Source organism: Pezoporus occidentalis, unplaced genomic scaffold, assembly GCF_034315485.1.
Source record: "Pezoporus occidentalis ecotype Australia unplaced genomic scaffold, CSIRO_AGI_Poc_V1 ctg21, whole genome shotgun sequence".
Taxonomy (NCBI): domain Eukaryota; kingdom Metazoa; phylum Chordata; class Aves; order Psittaciformes; family Psittacidae; genus Pezoporus; species Pezoporus occidentalis.
In genome coordinates this window covers 8,065,511-8,088,041 of record NW_026913964.1, presented here as the reverse complement: position 1 = coordinate 8,088,041, position 22,531 = coordinate 8,065,511, and the positions used below count along the sequence as shown (strand labels likewise).

Genomic DNA, 22,531 nt, shown 5'->3' with positions numbered 1-22,531 from the left:
CCTACTAGTAAAAGGTGCTTAAGCTAGTTCTAAGACAGTTAAGATGTCTTTTATATCTTGGTTATGCCTGTTGCTCCTGTCTGTTTGAACTAAAACTGGCAAGGTTTGATGCAATGCTTTTTCCCAAGAAGTTGGCATCTTTTCATTTCCTTACTGGAAACTGTCTTTGCAGTAAGACATCACGCAAGGCAATTTATTTTCATTTCTGTTTTGGATTTTTTTATATATTTTTATGTCTGTTCTTTATGGGTTAAGCAGCAGTCCATTATAAATGAGTAAGTGAAAGTGGTAATTTTTATAGTACTGCCTCTGATTAAATGTGTTAGTCTTTCTATTTTTAAGTTAGGTAATAATGCAGTATATATGTGAAGTATTATAGAACAACATAGATGAAATGAAGCATTGTCTGGTTGATAAACTTGTATGAATAAACCTTGGAGTTGGAATAATAATTCAACAATTTATCTTGGCTTTCATTTTTACTACAAATTCTACAATTAGTGCAAATTACTGGAATGACTACATAAAAGTTTTTCGGTAGATCACAATGTATTTTTTAAAAAAACCCAAACAGTTGAAGGTATGTATCTTTAATGTAAACATTACAATTTTTTTTCTGTAACAAGATGAAAAGGTGGTTGTATCTCATACCTTTGGATACACTTTTTGAGAAATACATGTGAATATATATTAAAAGCTAGTTTTTAATGTATGAATGCAATGGAAGGGTATTAATGTAATTAGGACAGGTATCTGCTCAAATGTAGAGATATTTATGTGACTTACCAGCAAAAAGTTCACATATTAATATCAGCAATAAATGTTTTTGTTAACATTTATTTTCCTGTAAAATCAGAGCAAACACCTATGCCATATTCTAAGAATCAGTAATAACAGAGAAACAGCTGCATTCTAATGCCTTCATAACAGGTCGTGTAATTGACAGTGAAAATCCTAGGTTTTCATACAGAAATGTTCAATAACTACAGTCACGCTAAACCACATTTTACTAAGTTACAGATGTTCGTGCTTTAAAAGACATGCTTTAAAAGCAGCTTTACCCACTTTGATAGAGTTTGAGATTCCTAGTGCAATGTAATTTAGCTTGCAGCTGAAATTATTGCATGATGTTCAGTAAGAAATCTTTTCTAAAGGTGAATGTAAAAAGGCATCTAAGTGTGTGGGGTTTTGTTTTGATTTTTTTGTTTTGCTAGACCTGCATAAGGACTATTTCCTTTGAATACGCATTTGTAAACTTTTTAGTTTTCAGGTAAGTTATATCTCTTCTTCCATCTCCCTTGCAAAACAGCTTTTTATTCACATTCTAGCTGCTGCTTATTCTGTATCATCACATCATACAGGTAAGTTGCTTACCCTATAACTAGTTCAGATGATGTCTCCTCAAAACATGCCGTGGTAGTCGCGTATTCTGTCTTTCCTTACAAAGTTAAAGAGAACTACCTTTTTAGTCAACTTAATTATTGGATTGTAGCTTTTTTTTGGATGTTATGTTCATACTGAACAGCAAGGATTCATGAAGGAGTTTGTGGTTTTTTTTGAATATTACAGGTTTTTACTCCACTGTAGTGTAAAGCCAGCTAAAAGTGAAATGCTGAAATATAAATTCAGTTTGTGTCCAGCTGTAGTCTAATGTAGCATTTCTTTAATTTTTTTTTTCATATATTGGTAAGGGTAAGTGCAACTATTAAATCGAGAGGTTGTGTAGATGCTGATTAATGGCTTAGATAAATAATAATATTCAGCTTTAGGGATGTAATATATTGGCCAGACACTTGCATCATAAGGGTCAAGTGGTGTCCGTCAATTACTAGAAAGTGTTCTCAGCTTAATTACCAGGATTTAAGCAGATAATGACTTCTTGTACTATCCTGTATATAGAATTTCATGTTATGGTAAAAGACTGTGTTTGCTAAGGGGAGGAAAAAAAACATAGTATGCTTTCATCTGAGTAATACAGCTATCTCTAAAATGTATAACTTGGAAGACATTCTGGAGATTTTGTTGCTTGATAATACGTACTGGGAAACCTAATTGAGCTGGTCATAGTCCCATTTGGCCTTTATTTTTAGAATCATAGACTCATAGAATAGTTAGAGTTGGAAAGGACCTTAAGATCATCTAGTTCCAGCCGCCCCTGCCCTATTCCAGTGACTCACCACCATCACAGTAAAGAACTTCCCTCTATCCAATCTAAACTTCCCCTGTTTAAGTTTGAACCTGTTACTCCTTGTCCTGTCAGTACAGTCCCTAACGTAGAGTGCCTCCTCAGCATTCTTATAGGCCCCCTTCAGATACTGGAAGGCTGCTATGAGGTCTCCATGCAGCCTTCTCGTCTCTGGGCTGAACAGAACTTTCTCAACCTGTCTTCATACGGGAGGTGCTCCAGTCCCCTGATCATCCTTGTAGCCTTCCTCTGGACTTGTTCCAACAGTTCCATGTCATTTTTATGTTGAGGGTACCAGAACTGCATATGGTAATCCAGGTGAGGTCTCACGAGAGTAGAGGGGCAGGATCACCTCCTTCAACCTTCTGGTCACACTCCTTTTGACGCAGCCCAGGATAGGGTTGGCTTTCTGGGCTGCGAGTGCACACTTCTGGCTTATGTTAAGTTTCTCATTGACTAACACCCCTAAGTCCTTCTCCGCAGGGCTGTTCTGAGTCTCTTCTCTATCCAACCTGGAGCTGTGCCTGGGATTGCTCCTACCCACGTGCAGGACCTTGCGCTTGGTGTTTTTAAACTCTGTAAGGTTGGCATCTGCCCACCTCACAAGCATGTTGAGGTCCCTCTGGATGGCATTCCTTCCCTCCAGCTTATCAACTGAACCACACAGCTTGGTGTCATTGGCAAACTTGCTGAGGGTGCACTGAATCCCACTGTCCGTGACACTGACAAAGATGTTGAACAAGACCAGTCCCAACACTGATCCCTGAGGGACGTCACCCGTTACTGGTCTCCAGCTGGACATGGAGGCATTGACCACAACTCTTTGCGTGTGGCCATCCATCCAGTTCTTTATCCACCGAGTGGTCCACTTATCAAATTGATGTCTCTCCAATTTAGAGACAAGGATGTCATGTGGGACAGTGTCAAACGCTTTGCACAAGTCCAGGTAGATGACATCAGCTACTCTATCCTTGTCCATCAGTTCCGTAGCCGCGTCATAGAAGGCCACCAAATTGGTCAGGCAGGATTTCCCCTTAGTGAAGCCATGCTGGCTGTCACCAAGCACCTTGTTTTTCATGTGCCTTAGCATGCCTTCCAGGAGAATCTGCTCCAAGATTTTGCCAGGCACAGAGGTGAGACTGACTGGTCTGTAGTTCCCTGGGTCATCCATTTTCCCCTTCTTGAAAATGGGGGTTATATTTCCCTTTTTCCTGTCATCGGGAACTTCACCTGACTGCCATGATTTTTCAAATATGATGGTACGTGGCTTAGCAGCTTCATTTGCTAGCCCCTTCGGGACCCACGGGTGGATTTCATCAGGTTGAATGGACTTGTATACAATCAGGTTCTTAAGATGGTCTCGAACCAGTTCCTCTCCTACAGTGGGCCTAAGGTCTGCATTCTCACAGTCCCTGCGTCTGCCTTCCAAGACTTTGGTGATGCGGCCAGCGCTTTTGCCAGTGAAGACTGAGGCAAAGAAGTCATTCAGAACCTCAGCCTTCTCCCAGTCCTGTGTAGCCAGTCCTCCTGAGCCATTCCAGAGAGGGCCCACATTGTCCCTCATCTGTCTTTTATTTGCAGTGTACCTATAGAATCCCTTCCTGTTATCTTTAACATCCCTAGCCAAGTTTAATTCTAACTGGGCCTAGCTTTCCTAACCTGTCCCTAGCTTCCCAGACAACATTCTTGTATTCTTTCCAGGCTGCCTGTCCTTGTTTCCACCTTTCATAAGCCTCTTTTTTCCTTTTAATTTTCCTCAGCAGCTCCTTATGCATCCAAGGAGGTCTCATGGCCCTCCTGCTGCCCTTCCTTCTAGTTGGGATGCAACACTCCTGAGCTTGCAGTAGGTGATCCTTGAATATCAGCCAAGAGTCTTGGGCCCCCCTGCCCTCTAGGGCTATATCCCGTGGAACCTTACTAAGCAGGTTCCTGAAGAGACCAAAGTCTGCTCTCTTAAAGTCCAGGGCAGTGAGCTTGCTGCACGCTCTTCTCACCGTCCTGAGGAGCTCAAATTTGATCATCTCATGATCACTGCAACTAAGGCTGCCTTGGAGCGTCACATTTCCAAGCAGCCCTTCCCTGTTGGTGAGCAGAAGGTCAAGCATGGCACCTCCCCTTGTCGGCTCCTCTATTACTTGCAGAAGGAAGTTGTCTTCCAGACAATCGAGGAACCTGCTGGATTGTGTGTGCCGGGCCGTACCATCCCTCCAACAGATGTCAGAGTGTTTGAAGCCCCCATGAGGACAAGGGCCTGCGAGTGTGGGGCTTTTCCTGTCTGTTTATAAAGCCGTTCATCCACAGAGTCCTCTTGATCAGGCGGTCTGTAACAGATCCGCGCAGTCCTGTCCCCCATCACTGTTCTCCCTTTAACTGTGACCCACAAACTCTCTTTTAAATGATCACCTGTCTCAGACAGAGTTCCATACTCTCCAGCCTATCACTAACATAAATAGCAACGTCCCCTCCCTGTCTCCTGGGGCCTTTCTTTTCTAAGGAGCCTGTAATTTTTGAGAGAATTTATTCCATGGAAGCTTGAAAATGAATTAATTATAGTGAGCATGTGGTTCAACCCTTAACTGAAGCTGAGATATATCTGGGTAGATGATGGTTGGCTTATGAACTCAAGTGCATTACTCAGTATCTCAGGTTTTGTTAGATTTGGTACTTTGATTTGGAGAGTTTAAACAAGATAAATGGATTGGGATCAACTTAAGAATTGCAGTATCTGACTACTGCTTCTTACAAATTTTCAGAGGCCTCTTAACTGTTTCTAGCACAGATTATAGGCAAACACAGGATCCAAGCTTTGATGCAAGTATTTAGAGCATAATTTTGGAGTTCTCTAAAATTGAGGAAGTAGTGAAGTAATTCTAAAACCATTAAAATTAAGTAAAAAATGAAGAAATGGGATTGTGGAATTTAGGTCTTGTGTACAAGAGGAGTCTAAGTAAATCAACTAATGAAGGAAACCTACACATTACAGTGTTAAACTGTAAGTAGTTTCAGAAATGGATTAGGTGGCTTGAAAGAAATGAGTGATCTTCAGTAGAAAGTCAAGTGATCAATTTCTGACCTAATTGTAGTGACAGATTTGTATTTGTGTTAGATCTTCAGGCAACAGGCAGACACTCAGCAGCAGAGGGGGAGTAAGAGGGGAATCGCTGTCTAAATAGGAGACTCTTTTGTCTAATGCTGTCTTTTAAATGCTTTTGACTAGTTTTGTCGCAGTGGTTTTTTAATTGCTTTTGGAGGTTTTAAAAGTGTATATTGAATAAATCAAACCGCTACTCACAATTCTTTTTCTGAATACAGCATTATGTATAAAGCTTTTACTCTTCCTGAATGTTATGACACACCCTGTATACCAACTCTGTGAGGATGTTTACATGTAATTTAATGTACTACAGAATATCCTAGCAACTGGAAATGCCTCTTGTATGTGTTAAAAGCAAGTATAGCTAGTTACACAGCTAGATTTATTTCTTACATAGCCTGTGTGCTAGGTTTTAACTGTTAGCAACATGTTTGATTTACAGTTCAAAAATGTCAGCAATAGTAAACATAATTTTTTTCTTGTTTGCTTTTTTTTAGGGTATGCTTTCTAGAAAGAGCTAGTATGGGCAAACATCTTGTTCGTAGGTGGCCAAACAACAGAACTCTTTTAAGATTTTTGCAATTTTTTAATATTCCTGTTCTCATTGGACTTATTGGAAGAGCCTTCTGTACAGCTGTTAAGAGTTGATTGTTGAGCACAATCAAAAGTTGTCAACAGGAACTTTTCTCATTTGAATTTGGACTGTGTATTTGTCTTTTTGTGTTTAAAACTATACTGAATTTAATCTCCTTTATATACTGTGAAAATTAAGGTGTTCTCTTCATTTTATGTAGCTTGGCCTCCCTCCTTGCTTTGCCGTTAATGCAGGAGAATAGAAAAGCTATCTCTGTTATGCAATAATTTGGTTTTAGTCTCAGTGAGCCATAAATTATAATGAACATTAAGGAATCATCCTAAAAAATGGTATAATTTGCCTTTATATTGGAAGTGATTGGAAGATTTTTTCCTTTTTTTTCCAAATGTTTGTGGTAGTCACCACTACAATTTTCTAACATGTTAAAAAATCATTCTCAGTTTTTTTTAGTCACAGATGAAGAGTCATCCTGTTGGCAATTTCCCCCCAGATTTCTGCACTTATGTATTAATGAGAACAGTTTAGAATAGCTCTAAGTTATAGGGCATTAATGGGAGTTGTGTAATGTTTTGGTTTACTTGATTATTAACCGCCGTCCACCAACCCCAGTTGTTTAAAATACGCATTGTAGGTTAGCGTAACCCAAAGTCTGAAGTTGCTGTTCCACAGAAAGAGCTGTTAAGTGAAGAAGCTCTTGACACTTTGCTTGGTAATTATTTAGCAATACAAATATGTATATGTAAATAATACATATAGTGTGTGGGGGGTGTTGGGATTTTCTTTTGTTTGTTTGTTTGTTTGCTTTGGGTGTTTGTTTTCTTTTTTCCCAAATTGACTTTCAAAGTTTATGGTTTAGATTTTGCTATTTGGTAAAGCCAACAGAATCTGTATAATCTGATACTTTTTCATAGAAGTTGAGTCTCAGCAGAGATTTTAAAGTGCAAGGTTAAATTATTTTGCAAAATTTTAGAGGATGGCAGTGGAAAGATTCCTGTCTTGTTTACCATTACCTACTACAGAGGCTAGAACCAACTAACTTGATAAGGTTCTAGATGTTAACAAAGTTAGAGCAATTTCCCAGGCAAAAATAGGTGGAATATTGGCTGTGCTACTCTTAAAGACAAAGATGTTTGCCTGGATTCACTATTATTTTTATAAATACCCTTTTTTCATTGCCGTTCCTCATACCTTGAGAGAGATCATATGCAAGACCATCTGAACCAGTTTTGGTGAGGCTCTAAATTCTTTATGCTCTGTGCATACAGTTTAACTCTGGACAACCTTAAAGCTAAAGTAAGCTTGACAGAGAAGTACTTCATCATCACGTCTGTATTTTTGAAAGTATGTAAAAGTTACACATCTTCAGAAGCTATGAAAAGTAATGGGTCTTAAGAAACGCTTACCTGATAAATATGAAGTGTCTTCTGTGGACACTGAAAAACTTACTTTGGCTCCCTCTTTCTTCTACATCCTTTTTATCTGTTGGCCCATGAAAGAAACAGTGCCATGACTGTTCTGTAGGAAGTCAGTCTGTTTTCTCACACAGGACAGTAAAGTGCTCTTTATCCCTTGTGTAGTTGTGGTAATTGTACTTTGGTGCATCTTGTGTGGTACAGATGATTTTTCAGAAGGAGTAACCTTGGTAATTGTCAAAGATAATTAATTAATTATGAAGTGTTGTTTCATTGCTAAGCACCTGAAGTAGAAATACATTTAAAAAAAAAAAGTGCCCCGATAGTTTGATGTGTGGTCATAACTGGGTGTAGTCTTTGCCCACTCTTTCTCACCTTAAAGCATACTACTGTATCTACCAAATTCTGGATATGGTTGTATTTCATGCTTATCATATTATTTTATCGTATAAAGAAGTTCAACAATGGATGGCTGACAGCATGTTAATCTTGTGATTGCAATCAACAGGAAGTGTTTTGTGCTGTTCCTGTATGGTCTTTTTTTTATTACTGAAATCTTCCTATGTTTTCTTAGTCTTCAGTACAGTTTCTCCTGAGTGTGACTGACTGTTCATTTGCAGTCATAGTATCTTTGGGACCCTGATAAAAGCAATTAGAAAATGTGTTGCAAGTAATGGTGCACTATAAAGATTATACTGATAAGTTTCTGATCACTATTCTTAAAAAATATATATAGCAGATGGAAATGAAAAATCCTCTTATGCCACCCATACGTGTACTCTGCTTGACCTATATTTTATTGAAATTACATAGTTTTCTGCTAATACAACTTCTTTGATTTTTTTTTTTTTTTTGTGTTAGATGCAATGTAATGTTGTTGCAATGTTGCAAAAATTTCTCATAATTTGGTTGACTATTTAAATAAAAATCTCCTAGGAATAATCTGTAGTAGAATTCCAGTGTTTCAATATGGTCTGAGTGCCTAAAGAAGTCTCTGGCTTGCTTTACATCCTTAACAGACCACCTTTGATAGGTGAATGACCATACGTTTGGTGTTTAACTAGCTCTTTTACATATAAAACCAGAAATTCAGTCATTTATCTTAGAAGAATGTGGTATATATCACAGTACATGTGATTTCCAATTAAATTAAAATTTCTGTATAAAACCAAATAGGAGAGGAAGATATAACACTCTAGGAAGACAGAACACTTTCTCTTATATTCAGAATGAAAAAAATTATTTTGACCAGGATAGGATAAAGCTGTGCTGCATCATGAGAAATGCTGCAATTTCTTTGGAAAAATCATGGGAGACTTTTATTGTTAGTGCTGGATCACTATCACCATGAATTGCATAACTTTTCATTTTAAAGTAAAATTCTTTTTTTCCTTGGCCATTTTGATACCTTTTTCCTTCTTTTATACCAGGTAATGATGTATGTGAGAGGTCTATCTCAGTGCAGTCATGTTTCCTTCACTAATTTGTTGCTTACCCTATTCCTTCTTTAGTCAGCTTAACTCCCCTGTATGTCCCCTCTCTTATCCCCTGCTAATTTAAGGTGGAGATGCAAAGTTAAGAAATAAAGGTGTTAAGTTTTTATGTATAAGCTCAAATCTGTTTCAGTTGTCTTCTCCAGATAGGGACTTTCATTTATGTCTTTGTGTAAGTGCCTTGCTAGTTCTTAGCCTAACATGTAAACATAGAATAGAAGAATAGAATATATATCAGTAATTAGCCTCCATATGAGTTTTGCTATCTTTGATTTAAAACTGGCTCAGTGAGTTGGTTTTCTTTTTATTGTTGTTGTTGGTTTTGTTTTTCTTTTGTTTTTGTTTGCTTCCCCCCCCCAAGAAGTTATCATTGCAGAAAGTCGTTCTCAGTTATTTATACTTACCACTAGTTATTTGTACTACACCACTAAAGCTGTTAAACTGTGCCACAACTACTTTACAGGGTAGAAAGTTAGCTCTTTTGATATGCTAGTTATTACTGTAGTCGGGGTGAAGTTTTCACCTGGTCTGATGCTTGTGGATGTTGAAAAATCAAACTCTGTTGCTTTACATTCCCAATAGAATGAAATTTGAACATGATTCTAATTCTTAAATCTTCTGGGTTTATGGTTAGTCCTTTTTCTTTTCAGTTATGTTGAGGACCTGGATGTTGGAAATTGTGCTCTTTTTCCTTTCAAAGTTGAAAGACGTTCACAAATTTAAGAAATTTTTATATGCAGTGCAGCTTTTTATTCTGCTAATGTATTTGTTTGCAGTTGGTAAACAGAAAGTTGACAGTGGATTGTGAATTAGGTTTGCAGCCTCTGATAAACTTTTGTTATCTACCTGTTGGTATTTCTGTGAGAGGTACTGAGAAAGGAAGTGCAGAAATTATATATGAGCTCTGGAATTTATTTTACATATTGAGAAATTTGTTCATTGTAGTACCTGTGTTGGTGCACTGTGATGAGATGTTGGATTAGCACATCTTGTTCGGTAGACAGAACTGAAGCGTGGTGCGTTTTCATGCAATAGTAAAACTTAATTTAAAGCAAAATTTGAATCTTGAGATAATTATACATGACTCTTTTAGTGCTGGTTGAGAAATTGAGGTAGTTTAAATTCTAAGTTCAGTACCAATATTTAAAATTATTTTTCATTTTTCTTGGTATATCTGCCTGATTTTTCACTATTGATCAGGGACAACACAGTGGTCCCGTTGAGTATCTTAATGGGATATAAACATTATATATATGTTTTATTGAGCAGTGAGGTATGTATGCAAATATTTTTTTTTTAATAGGCACTGTGTCATGTAACAACTGCTATGTTACATAGCAAAATATGTGTCTATTTTTACAGGTTTAAAATACTTTAAAAATCTGTGGAAGCTTAGGTAAAATTTTTTTAGGTCACAATCTAAATTTGACCTGTTTTAAGTAAATGGAATACAGATGGTTATCCCTAGGAAACTGCTGATAAGTAACAAATTTATTAAATCTTTGTGTTTCTGTGTACAGCAGCACTTTTGTTGTTTTGATGGTAGCTGACCAGGTACAGTATTCTGACTTTGCTCTTTAGAAGTACTCATTTGTATTTTTATTTGATTTTAAATTTTATTCTAGAATCCTTTTTCGAAGCCAGAGTTTTTTGGCAGTCTTTTATTTCTGTCATGCTGATATATTTCAGCTGTGATTCTACTCGTAAGAGGTCTTGTCTAGCAGGACTTCTAATGGTGTCAGCTCCAGTTTCCCTTACTAGTTTTCCTTGGTTGTTTTGAAGTCCTGGTTTAATTAACTTATCTAGATATTAATAGTGAGATGCCAGTGCTTTGTATTTTTATTAAACTTGTATTTACTGTCATCAAAGGAATCACCCTACTGATTGCAATGTGAGGGAAGAGTTTTTATGAGCCTTTTGGATGATCTCAACCTTAGTTTCAGTTAGATATTGCTAGCATGTATGTGAAAGTAACATTTAAAATGTAATTTCATTAGATAAAAAAGGAATGGAACAATGTATACAGTTCACTTTTTTGTTTAAATTCACTTCAGGTTTTCCTAACATTTTTCTCTGTTTATGAAATAGTGCCCAAATGTGAGGTCCTAATGTTAATGCAAAGCACTTTTTACCCTTAATTTATGAATAACATGCATTGAAGACATGAAACCTTAAAAAGGAAGGATCACACCTACTGACAAACATGTCTAATCCATATTTTACACCACCATTATGGTCATCACCAAGATCTTTTTCATAACTAGTACAAGAGTGCTAAGGACCCAATGATCCAGTAGACACTGGTATTTTATATTTTTCAGGAGCACAATGGAGCTGAGCTGATCCTGCCAACTTCCTCTACGTTTTCTGGGACCATGAAAGAACTGGCAACCCTACCTTTTAACACTGACTTATTTTTAGCTAATTTCTGTAAACTATTCATCAAATCCCAAGATCAAAGAATCATTTGTAATAAATTTGTAAGACACTTCTAAGAAGGAGCTAAAATGACCAGAATTCTGGGCACTGAGATTTTTTGCTATTGTACTTTCATCAGTTTCACAAATGATTTTAATATTTGAATATTAGTATGGGAGCATAAAGGCTCAAAATTGAAATATCAGTTATCTAACACATCTCCCTTTCAAAAGAACTGTTCACTTAAGGAAATCAATGTATTTTTTTCTGTACAAATAATGGCCTGAGATTGTAAATAAATACTGAAGTTGGTTTATATTTTATGTATCTGGTGTTAATTTTATTTAAATACTTAGCACAGATAATGCCATTTTAAATATCATAATATTTAGCTCACCTTGTTTTGGTTCATGCAATTAAATTTTCACATCTTTTATCTACATTCTTGTTTTCCTTAAGAATTAACTCTGATTTTGCACAAGTGTTTTAGATGGCTTGAATAATCACATATTTTGAGCTAAATTACCTCAATGTCTGCTCTGGTGTCTACAGAAATAAAGATGAACCTTGTTTTAGTCATAGGAATATAGCATGGGAGTGGTGGTCATGCAAGTGAAACAGGGATAGGATTTCTAAGACTTAATTTTGAAATTTTATCTAGGACAGACTGTCAGACTTGCAGTTGATCTATTCCCTTTGAATTCTCAAATACTAACTTGAATTCTCAAGTTACTCTCTAAACAGTAGTTTAGTTGCTCTTGTCTTGGATCTTGCTGCAATCATCTAATCTTATATAAAAACAAGACTGGAATTGCCACTTGAGGCTATTCATTAAGTAGCCCAACTTATGCTTCAGAAGTTTAGAGAAGTAATATAGGATCATCATATAAAATTAACAATCTTATCTTTTTAAAGACTATAAAATTTTACTACCTCTGTTTGCTTTTTGTTTGTTGCTATCTTAACTAGTGACAAATCTTACTGCTCTTCCCTGTTGAGTTACTATGTGCTTTGTTTTGTTCTTGTTTTAAAACCAACCCAAAACCAAAACAAACAAACAAAAAATAACCCCAAACCAACAAACCCAGCCTAATCTAAGGTTCCCTTCATTTCTTTTAATCCAAATACGACACTATGAAAATGGCCATCATGTGTCAGGTCTATTTTACTTTAGTTTTGAGTCTGTGATGTGTAGTTAGCAAGAGTGAATTAAGGGTGAGGTTTTATTTATGGGGCTTCATTTTGTCTGCCACACTTGATCATCTCCTTCACACTTGTGGGGAAAAAAATATTACTGAAGAGATAAGTAGCTTAAAGCCATTTATTTCAAAGGGATTGGTTGCTAGGCCAGTGACCTTGAATTTGACTCTTTATATGGCATGAAGTGTGTATGTAGAGAGTTGTCGTCAGGATAGCGTGTTTATAGTTAGTTGCATTTCTGAAAAGATAGACTTTTGTATGCCATAATAAATTTATTGGTTACCTAGATTTAGTAAATTGCAGTATGATGGTTTTAAGTCTGCAAAATGCTAAGGATTAGTGCATAGTGTAACCTTAAAGGTGAAAACAGGACTCCTGAGAATTGTATGTTTCTTCTTACAACAGAATGTGTTTTCTCCAATTTAAGTATCATTATCTTGCAATAATGAAATTATTCTGTTTTGTTGTTTTGGAAGAACTACTGTGTTTATATTTCACAATGTGAAACATCAGGTGTGTAGGAACATTAGATGGCCAGGTAATACAGTATTTTGCCAATTTTTCACAGCACATTTAGTTTCTGAGTGTCTTCAGAACAGTCTGAAAAAGAATTATTTGCAGCTTTGTTGCGTATGCGTATTTTTCTCCTATTGAACTGTCAGTAGGCTTGATGAAAGTTTATTTGCAGTATACATTCAGTTTTCTAAGTGTATGTTACATATTACATAACTCATCAAAGAAAAGTTTCAGACATGATTTAAGTTGCATTAAACAGAACTTATATTAAACCAAGTACTAGTTCTGATAATGTCTTTCTTTTATTTCTTTCATGCATCAGAAGTATGTCAATTACTACAGTATCTGTGCTTTCAAAATCTCGTATGGTTATGGTTTAGTATTTTTCTTGCCTCATAAAGTGGTTTAATGTTGAACAAGTCTATTTTGCAGGTGTATTTATTGAGACTTTTTAATTTTAGTTTTCAAAGTTAGTTACTGCTTACAAATGAAGACTCATTCACAATGCTATGTCTTTATTTCCTGAATTAACTAATATTGACAAGGTTGTCCTTTAGAGGGTAATACAGTATTCAATTATCAACTGTAGTTTCAATAGCCTTTGTAACGATCATAATTATCTTGCCTGTAATCATTGGCTGATACACTGAGCAGCCCATCTATGATTCATTCTTCGCAATTACTCACTTCTTAGCCTGGAGACAGAGAACTCCATGCTTCTTTTGACAATTAAGCATTGTTAATTGTTAAAGGTGTTCTAATTCTTCCCATTCTACTTTAGACATGACCTTGAATCTAGTTGGGAGTTACAGAGTCTTCTAGGATGTGTAAGCATTCAGTCTTAAATAACCAAATAAGTTATTGGTACTTGAGCTTTCCCTTGACTGTGGAAATTAATAACAAGAAAGCTGGATGTTGTACACTGGTACCAAATGGTGGTAACTAGAAAGTTACCTAAATGCCAGATAAACCAATTAAGAAGATATGACTACTTTTCAGTTTAGAGAAAGTATCTTAGATAATGTTTAATAATACATAATAATGAAGTCTTCAGAGCTTTAGAAGTATGAACTATTTCATTTTGAACTGCAACAAGATCAACCCTTACCTGCTAATGGTAGGTTAATGATAGTACAAATTTACAATGTAGTAGAATATTGAAGCTGGTTTTAATGGGTAGAGGCTAATGGTTTCTTCTTAGTTTTTTTGCCTAATAGAAAGTAACAGAGCAAGAACAGACCTTCTGTTTTATTGTAATGTATATGCAGTAAAATTGTAAATAAAAATAAGCAAAGCTAGAGGTGTCCAATATTAAGTCGTACACTATTAAAAGCTGAAATGCCCATAGTTTTAACTTTGGTTAAACAGCAGCATGGCTTTTTTCATTTTAGGTTAGCAGTGTTTGTATACTTTTAGTCCTAGTAACTTCATGTCTATTGCAGTATTTTACTATATTTGACTTTTCCTTATGCAGGGAAATGGAAATATATTTTTTTTGTATGAACCTTGCTTATTTTAATGCTTTGGAAAAAATCCTGTGGTTAGTTTGAATGAGGTAAGGCATGAGAAATACGCTGTCATAGTATTCGATGGAAAATTGTGTGTTTTTTTACAATAATTTTGTCTGTTACTTTTTTCAGATATAACAAATCAGTATGAATTACAGATATATCAAGACAAGACTATTGTAATAAGTCAAAATAGTTTTATTAAATCTTTAGATGAATTAAAATGATGTATTCTTACATGTTCAGAAATATATAAGCATGAATAATAAGTGTATGTTGCATGCTTTCTGGTGGTAGTATGCTTTCTTACTAATGAATTTTCTGCAGCGTAATAAAATATATTTTAGCTCATCACATTTCTACCTTCTTCCAGGTATCTTGTCATTTTCTCCTGTGTTGAAATTTCTAATTTTTTGTACTAGAGTTGGTACAAAACTAACTAGAGTTAAGCTCTAGATACTTAAGTTGTCAAAACATTAATCTACTTTTGATGAAGTCCGTATATTCAGCTTTTGTTAAAATTAATTTCAAATTTCATTAAACTTCTCTAACATTAGGGAAAGCTGAGTGTCAGTTGCCATTGATCGAAACTACGTAATTTTCAGGGATCTGGGTAGAGTACATCTTTTAAACTTTGAACAAGATCGTTTTCCCCTAATCTCCTCACATTAACAGCACTCAAAAACTAACTAAATGAAAGGCTTTTCTCAACATCCCTCAAACAGGGTGGCTTGCTGCGCTTATAGTCATGTGAGTTGTGGACAATTTCTGATCTGTTTAGTCACTAGAAAATGTGACAGTCAGGCTGTCACTAGAAAAAGAAAAAACTCCAAACAATTTCTCGATCCTCATGTAAAAATCTGCAGCTTTCTTACGTGCCATAATGTTTGTGCGGCTTAACGTTTGCTCATTTGCTAAACTCTGTAGTCTGTGTGTAGTTATATGCTAAGGTTAGTGGAGTTGTAGTTCTGTTTTATGGCCTTTTAAAAATCAGTTTTAGTTTAATCTTAGTTGTGAATTTTACAGAGATGCAGCAGATACTTTGGATGCACTTTGCCAAGCAGTTGCTATTTTATGGAGAGACATTTAGACTCTCTTAAAAAAAACAAAATAAATAAAAGTTGGAGCAGCTGAAGAGGATTATGTCACCAAGTCCTGACTTAGACAAGGGTCTCCTTGTGAGGCTTCAAAGTTCTTGCTGTTGCCACCCTCACTATATGTATCTCAACTTGGATTTTGGGCTGAGTAGCCTCTCTGCTTTGTAGTTGCATCTGCCCAAGTGACATTTTGATTTATTCTGACTTTACTCTGCATTGTGCATGCTTGCATGCACTTTCTCCCTCTGAAATATGCTATGGAATACAATTTTGTTCTCTCCCAAAGCAGGAGATGAAAGCTTTGTTGGTCTAACAATGAATAGAGGTAATATATATTACAAAGTTCAGTCTTGTATAAGCCAATGATATGTACTTTATGGATGCACATTAGTTCTTGATTTTGTTATCCAAGTAATATTTCAGCTGAAGTATAAGCTCTTTCTAATGTAAAAAGCAACTGTTGTGTCATTGGCATGTTGTAGTAGAACAAAAAAGCAACTTTTGTTTCAGTTTGCTTTCAACTCAATGTCTCATTTACTAGTATTTAAAATGTGTTATTGTGGAGGAGAGTAAGAGTGTTAGTGTTTGTTTTCCTCCAGATCTTCAATATACGATGTAGTGATAAAAGGCATAAAAATATGTAATCACTAGTATTTCTAACTCAAAACAGAAGGCTACAATGCAATATAGTACTAAAGGGAAAGTTATTGGTAATATATCTTTAAAACCATTTTCTTGCAACACTGTCATAAATCTAGTTCCACAACATTCAATGTCCTTATGACGATATGCTGTCATATTGGAGAGGTAAAATAAAACTGCCTTTTAAATTACTGACAAGTCATAGGGCTTTTTTTTTTAAGGCGAGGTGAACATGTTGGTTGTGTGTCTAAGATTCTGGAAGAATAAGTTAGCTGTTTGTCATGTAACTACATTTTGCTTGCAGAACACTGAACAGGTGTTTGAAGACTCACTTCTACTATTCGAGTTTCTGCTTTAACTAAAGATAATTGTGAAATTGACAAAAACAGAATTAGATAATGTAGGCAATTAAATTGTCATTAAGCAAACTTGTCCAATTTAGAACATTTAAAAAGGTTTACTGAAATGCCTTTCCAAAAGCCTATGAAATTGCATGCGTATGTGTTTATATGTCAAAGTAGGAGTTCCTTTGCAAAAGAAATGCTTTTGAGTATTTTCCCACTTCATATACAGAATCTTGGCACAAAGTGAAATGTTTTCTATCCAGTTATGTTTTAGTTTTGAAAAACTTAAGTGCTGCAAATAACTCCCCAGTAACTTTTCTCTCTTTTTCTCTTTTTTTTAAAATGCATATTTGGTTCTTTGAGAGATTTGCATTCCTCAGTACTTTCACATCAAACTTATGTCCATTTTAATATTGAAGAAAAAATGTTAGAAAAATGGTGCAACCCCAGACATTTACTGTTGTCTTTCATGAATCTTTTGTCATCCGATTCTTTCAAATTAAATAGTATCTGAAAAAAGTATAAATACATATTCTGATATTTTCTTAGAAGTAAATTATGATACTGTAACCATTTTTGACGCAATACATCAATTTCCTTCATTTAGTAAAATATTTGGCACTGGATAGTCAATGTTCCATTACAGACTATAGTCACACTTATAAGTAAACACTTAGATGAGGGAGTTGTACTTCCTAATATGTGTGAAATTTAAATTATTTTTCCCAAATTAGGAAGACAGTCCTGCAGTGTCAGAATATAAAACCAGGGTAGGTAACTAGATATGTGTCTCCATCAAGTCCATAAAGTCATTTTAAATGAAAACTTGCATCAAAAATATAGGAAATACTTTTTAAATTTTCTGGAGAGAAGGTCTAGGTATAATCATTTCCGTGCTAAGCTTGAGAGGTTCTTAAATAGGGGTTTACAGAACACCTAATGTTAAGGCCAAAGCAAACTATGGATCTCATGATTGTAGTAGTTATCTTTAATTTTTTTACTGAATATAGAGAAGGTACTGGTAGTAATACTGCGCTGTTAGTACGTTTTCTACCATGAGAAGAGATTTTTCTTCCCACAAAAAATAAGGAAAATAAACATTCGGCTGATACACTGAACTTGTAGAATGAATAAATACTTGTATACACTAAATACATATAAATATATACACTCACACCTAACCAAAATTATCATGTATGTGCCATCATACCTAAAAAGAAATACAGATATTATTTGCAACTTTTGAGAAGACCTTTGTCTTTACTGTCAAAACCAGAAGTGTCCTCCAAAAGCTGCTGTTGGAAATGAAGAAATCCTAAGCCCATCTTGGTCTCTTCCTTTAAGTGCAGCAGTCTACATGGTTTCACTTTATCTACATGCTTTCTAAAAAATAATCCATATCATTTTATCTGTTTTCTTGATACATGAATGATTATGAGTTTTCTGAATATTTACCTTTTCTCATGACTAGCTGAGTTTTTATTGCAGTTACAGCAGTAGTATTTCTGGATGGATGTAATGCTTGGACAGTTGCCATCTCTTGCAGTTTTGAAGTTTGAAAAGGAAACAACTGATAAAGCTACTGATTACATATTTGAAAAGAAGATTTACAGGATCAGAAAATATACACGTGTGTACAAGAGCTTGCGACTTTATTTAAAAATATCTTTTTTTCCTATTTTTCAACTCTGTATTGTTTTCATGGAGGCTATTCGGATTTGTTTAGACTCTAAAATATAGCTTGTGCTATAGTTGGAACATAACTAGTACTAAGAAGAAAAATCTTGATGTTCTATAGCTCTTAAATTTTTCCCCTTCAAGATTTGATTGTTCATGTAGTAACTGTTAGTATACAGTGCTTTTCTTCATTACCCAAAGAACTTTACTTTGAAACAAGTAAATCTTATTCACTTTCCTGCAGTATTTATTAGATTTATTTTTAAGAACCAGTTATTTTTTTTGTCTCTACATATAAAAAAAAAAAAATACTAAAATCAGAAGTTCTGCTACCAAAACATAGGTTCTAAAGCACATAGTTAACCCCTATAAGCATTGTTTAGGCTAAGTGTAGTGTTTGTGACATAATTTCAAGATTGTAGATACAAATCTAAAAATTGTTGTAATTTTATTTCCCAGTTTTGTCAGGGATATATTGCAGGGCTTCTGCTTTTAAAGGGTCATCTTCCATTGTGGAATCTAATTTTTCCTGTAAGTCCTCCTCTGGCAGCTCTGTTTAAACGTCTGTTTTAACTTCTCTGCGTATCCCTTAATACATTAATACTCTACATACGTCTGTAGTGGATGAATAATTAGTGAGATGAACAAATCAAATGCCTTTAGTGGTGTTCATCTTGTTCAAGAGTCTCTATTAAAGGTCTCCATTTCTCTTTTTAGCAAGAATATTGTAGGTATACTTACTAAAAACAAAGGTAACTTGTTTGTTGTTTTTTTTTTTTCTGGAGAACTGAAAACAGTGATAGTTCTTCTGGTATTCACTAGTTTGTAACATGAGCTGTGAAACATATTAGTCTGTACATGCCTAAAAACCTTAGCTCTTTCAAACTTGAGGGAACTAGTTCAAATTGGATTTACTTGTAAGAGAAGAGACAGCATATGAGGACTTGTAGTGATTAGATAGGCAAAAAGAGCAGATAATTCAGCTTCAGAAATCTCCAGAGCAGTGACGTGGCATTCCATTCAATTTTTTACCAGATATCACAGACTGGAAATGTGAGCTTTGGCTGATACTGCTGGGGAGGAGAGTGCGGCAGGCAGCTGTAATTCCCATCCTGTAAAGGTACTGATACTTAAAGTCTCTGTAGTCCAAATTGGTACACAAAAATACTAAAATGTTGAATTTGGACGTTGGAAACACTTTCAGAGTTCATTTTCTGCCAACCATTCCTAGATGTTCTGTGGATACATTTGCGATTTTTTGCTTTTTAGATGTAAAGAGAACGTACTTTGGAGTTGCTTGCAGGTTGCTTCCTAAAATACTGTCTTATAATATGCACACAACACTGTGCAATGCAGTTCTAGTGTTTTTCTAGGGTTTAGCTTGAGGAACAGATTTCTGAAGTCAGTGATACCCAATTGATTTAAATTAGGCCAGAATTTTCTTCCATGTACTTTAAGTGTGGTTGCTCCAAAATCAAGTTAACCCTTCTCATTGATATTTCTGCCTGAGAAAAGGTAGTTCAATTTCGAGTCTCACCATTAAAAAAAAAGATTTTTCTAGTTTTATTTTTAACAATGTGATGTTGCTGAAAGGTATTTCAGTGCAGGGTGAGCTGCAGACGGTTGTTCCAGCGCATTCATTGACTATCTTGGTAGCATCAGGTTGGTCTGCAGTGCTATAACAGTTACAGTTATGGTTCCTACAGAGAAGAATCATAGTAAAAAGTAAATTTATTTGTAAAATAAGGGTGGATTTTTTTTTTTTTTTTCTGTCTGTGGTATGCTCTTAGGGAATCATAAAACTTAGAGAGTAACTGAACGTTAACATGACTCCAGGTACTGTAAAACCCATTCCGTTTTATATATTTTCAGGGAGTATGGAGTGCACAGGAAGGAAATGGCATATCGCTGGAAAGTTGCTCTAATTCAGCACAGGATTCTTGTGAGAAATTACTTCTAATATTACGTCATCCTATTCTGTTTTTCACAGTTTACAGTCTAATTTCATCTTTTTATGCCACTTTTTTCATATCAGTAACCACATTAAAATAAATTTAGCAGATTAAATAGGCTTTCGTCAGTGTTAGCAGTGCACATCTGATAATGTGACAATTTTGTACTATATGTTTCATCATACTGCGTTATGTGAGCTCTTGTGGGTTCAATAATAAAATTAATTTTCCTTTTTAATAAGGTTTAATAGTTTTTAACATTAAATTTCACTGGCTAACATGAGATTCAAGAAACAAAAATAAGTCTCAGATGCTTTCAGTCCAGTGAATTTTTCTGACAATGATACAAGTAGCACTTAGGTGTGTTTTGCACAAAGCAATCCCATATACATAATTGGGTACATAATGGATACCAATACTGAGTTAATCCTGTCTTCCTTTTCTTTGGAGCTTGTCCATTTCAGCTTTTGTTCTATTAGTGATTTCCTCTTGTTAAAGTGGTATGATTCTACTTTTTCTAACTCCCCCTCTCTGTTCTTTCTGTACCACATATGTACACAATTCGTACGCATGCATTTCAGTTACTGAGCATGACTCTGTAGTTATGATCAACTACAAGAAACTGTTATCCATTCGTGACTCCATCTATCATATATATCATAGCATTTGGTAGGTTGCCTGCCATCATCTCATTTCAGTCTATGTACCAGAGAATTGCTTCCTAAAATTCTTTATTTACTGAAGCGATCTTACACACCGATGTGGTCAGGATTGTGGGGTTTTTTGTTTCTTGTGATGGATCACATATATAGTTTTTCTGTCCTTGATTCCTAGGACATCTTGTCTTCACTGTACTCAATCTTCTTACAGATACTCACAACTTGATTATTTTTTAAAGCTGATCTCAGTTTTCTTCACAGATGCTTCCTTCTTACCTCTTTTTGGTTACTTTGGATAAATCATTCTTTCTTCGCAAGACTGTAAATTATCTGTCAAATTGCATAACCTATCTATGAAATTTCAGACTGCTGTTTGTTAAAACATTCAAATGCTTGTACTTCTTATGGGATACCAGTGCCTTATCTAGATGCTTAAATTTTGTTTCTTCAGAAAGCTGCTTCCAAGGTCATTTGACTAAGATCTTTCCCTGATGATATCACTTCAATTTCATTGTTTTTTAATTCTATGTCTTCTCAAATGCAAAGTATTGTTCCTGCTCATTGACGTTTTCTATACTTGAGCTCCTTTTCCTAGAAAGAATTTTACTATATTTGACTCACGGCCCTTGTTAATAACTGTAATTGCCCCAAACTATGTGTGATTCCATGCATGAAGAAAGTTCTTCTTAACAACATCTGAACTTTTAGATTCTTTTCCAGTCCTGTTCGTAAAATCCTGTCCTGATGTGAAGTTGTAAGTGGAAGGATTATAGCTGAACAGATGCTGTACCTGATGAATTATGAGTTAATATTGCTTTCTCTTTCCTAATTTTAAAGAGTAAACCACACAAATTTAAAAACAAAATGGATTGAAATATCTGAATAATATGTGTCATTAAGCATATGTATTTACTTTTGCTCTAAACACTGATTCTTTTCTCCTGTTGCTTTAGACATCATGTTCCGTCTCTTTTCTGCTAGAGTGTAAAGGTCAACATGCTGCCCTTTTTGCCATTTGCAGGATTTTTGTCCTGTCGCTCTAATTGTGTAGAAGATGCAATAATAAGGATCACTTAGTGTATGTACTTTAAATATCATTATATTGTGGTTATTTAATGCTTAAGTGTCTTTTCTAAGGTATTAATGATCACATATGAGAAATATGCTACTCTTCTGAAAGCTATGCTTTCTGGTGAGTTTTGTGTGTTAATAACTGTCTTGTAATCAAATAGGATAAATGGCTGTTCAGCACATAAAATCAGATAGTCATTTTCGCTGTAGCGGATGAAAATTTGCATGTTCAAACATTTCAGTTTTAGGCTTAGTGTATTAGTCACATTAAGAATAAAGGTACTTTTTACCTTTGTAAGTATATTTCAGGTTTAGTGCAGAAATGCACCTGTACCTGAATATCCGATATACACAAATAGTTTCTATTCTGTGTGTTCATACATTGCAATTTCGTTTTCAAGGTCATAGAGTGTATTTCTAGAAATGTAGAAACTGAGTTTTCATAGTGTTGAAGAAGTGTTTCAGTATACAGTAACCTCTTTTTTCTTCTGCTGTGTGGCTTGTAATAGTCATTTTATGCTGATTTAATGTCTTCCTTGAGAATAGTTTCAAGGACATCTTTGATTAGATTGATCAGACTTAATGAATATGTATATGTATTGGACTAAATTGTTGGTTGCATTTAAAAATAAACTGCCCTGTGTATCATATTATAGAAGATTGCAGTG

At 35.1% G+C, this 22,531-nt stretch overlaps 1 protein-coding gene across 4 annotated transcripts in view; it reads left to right on the top strand.

Moving 5' to 3' along the window:
* Positions 1–22,531, top strand: part of NOVA1 (NOVA alternative splicing regulator 1) — a 147,825-nt gene that overhangs the window by 36,036 nt on the left and 89,258 nt on the right. The window contains exon 1 of one of the 4 annotated variants that reach the window (XM_062619364.1): positions 20,054–20,123. The exons of the other annotated variants lie outside the window; for them this stretch is intronic. The gene's annotated coding sequence lies outside the window, so the exon portion shown is untranslated. Of the gene's footprint in view, positions 1–20,053; positions 20,124–22,531 lie in introns of those variants that run through there. 4 annotated transcript variants of the gene reach the window in all.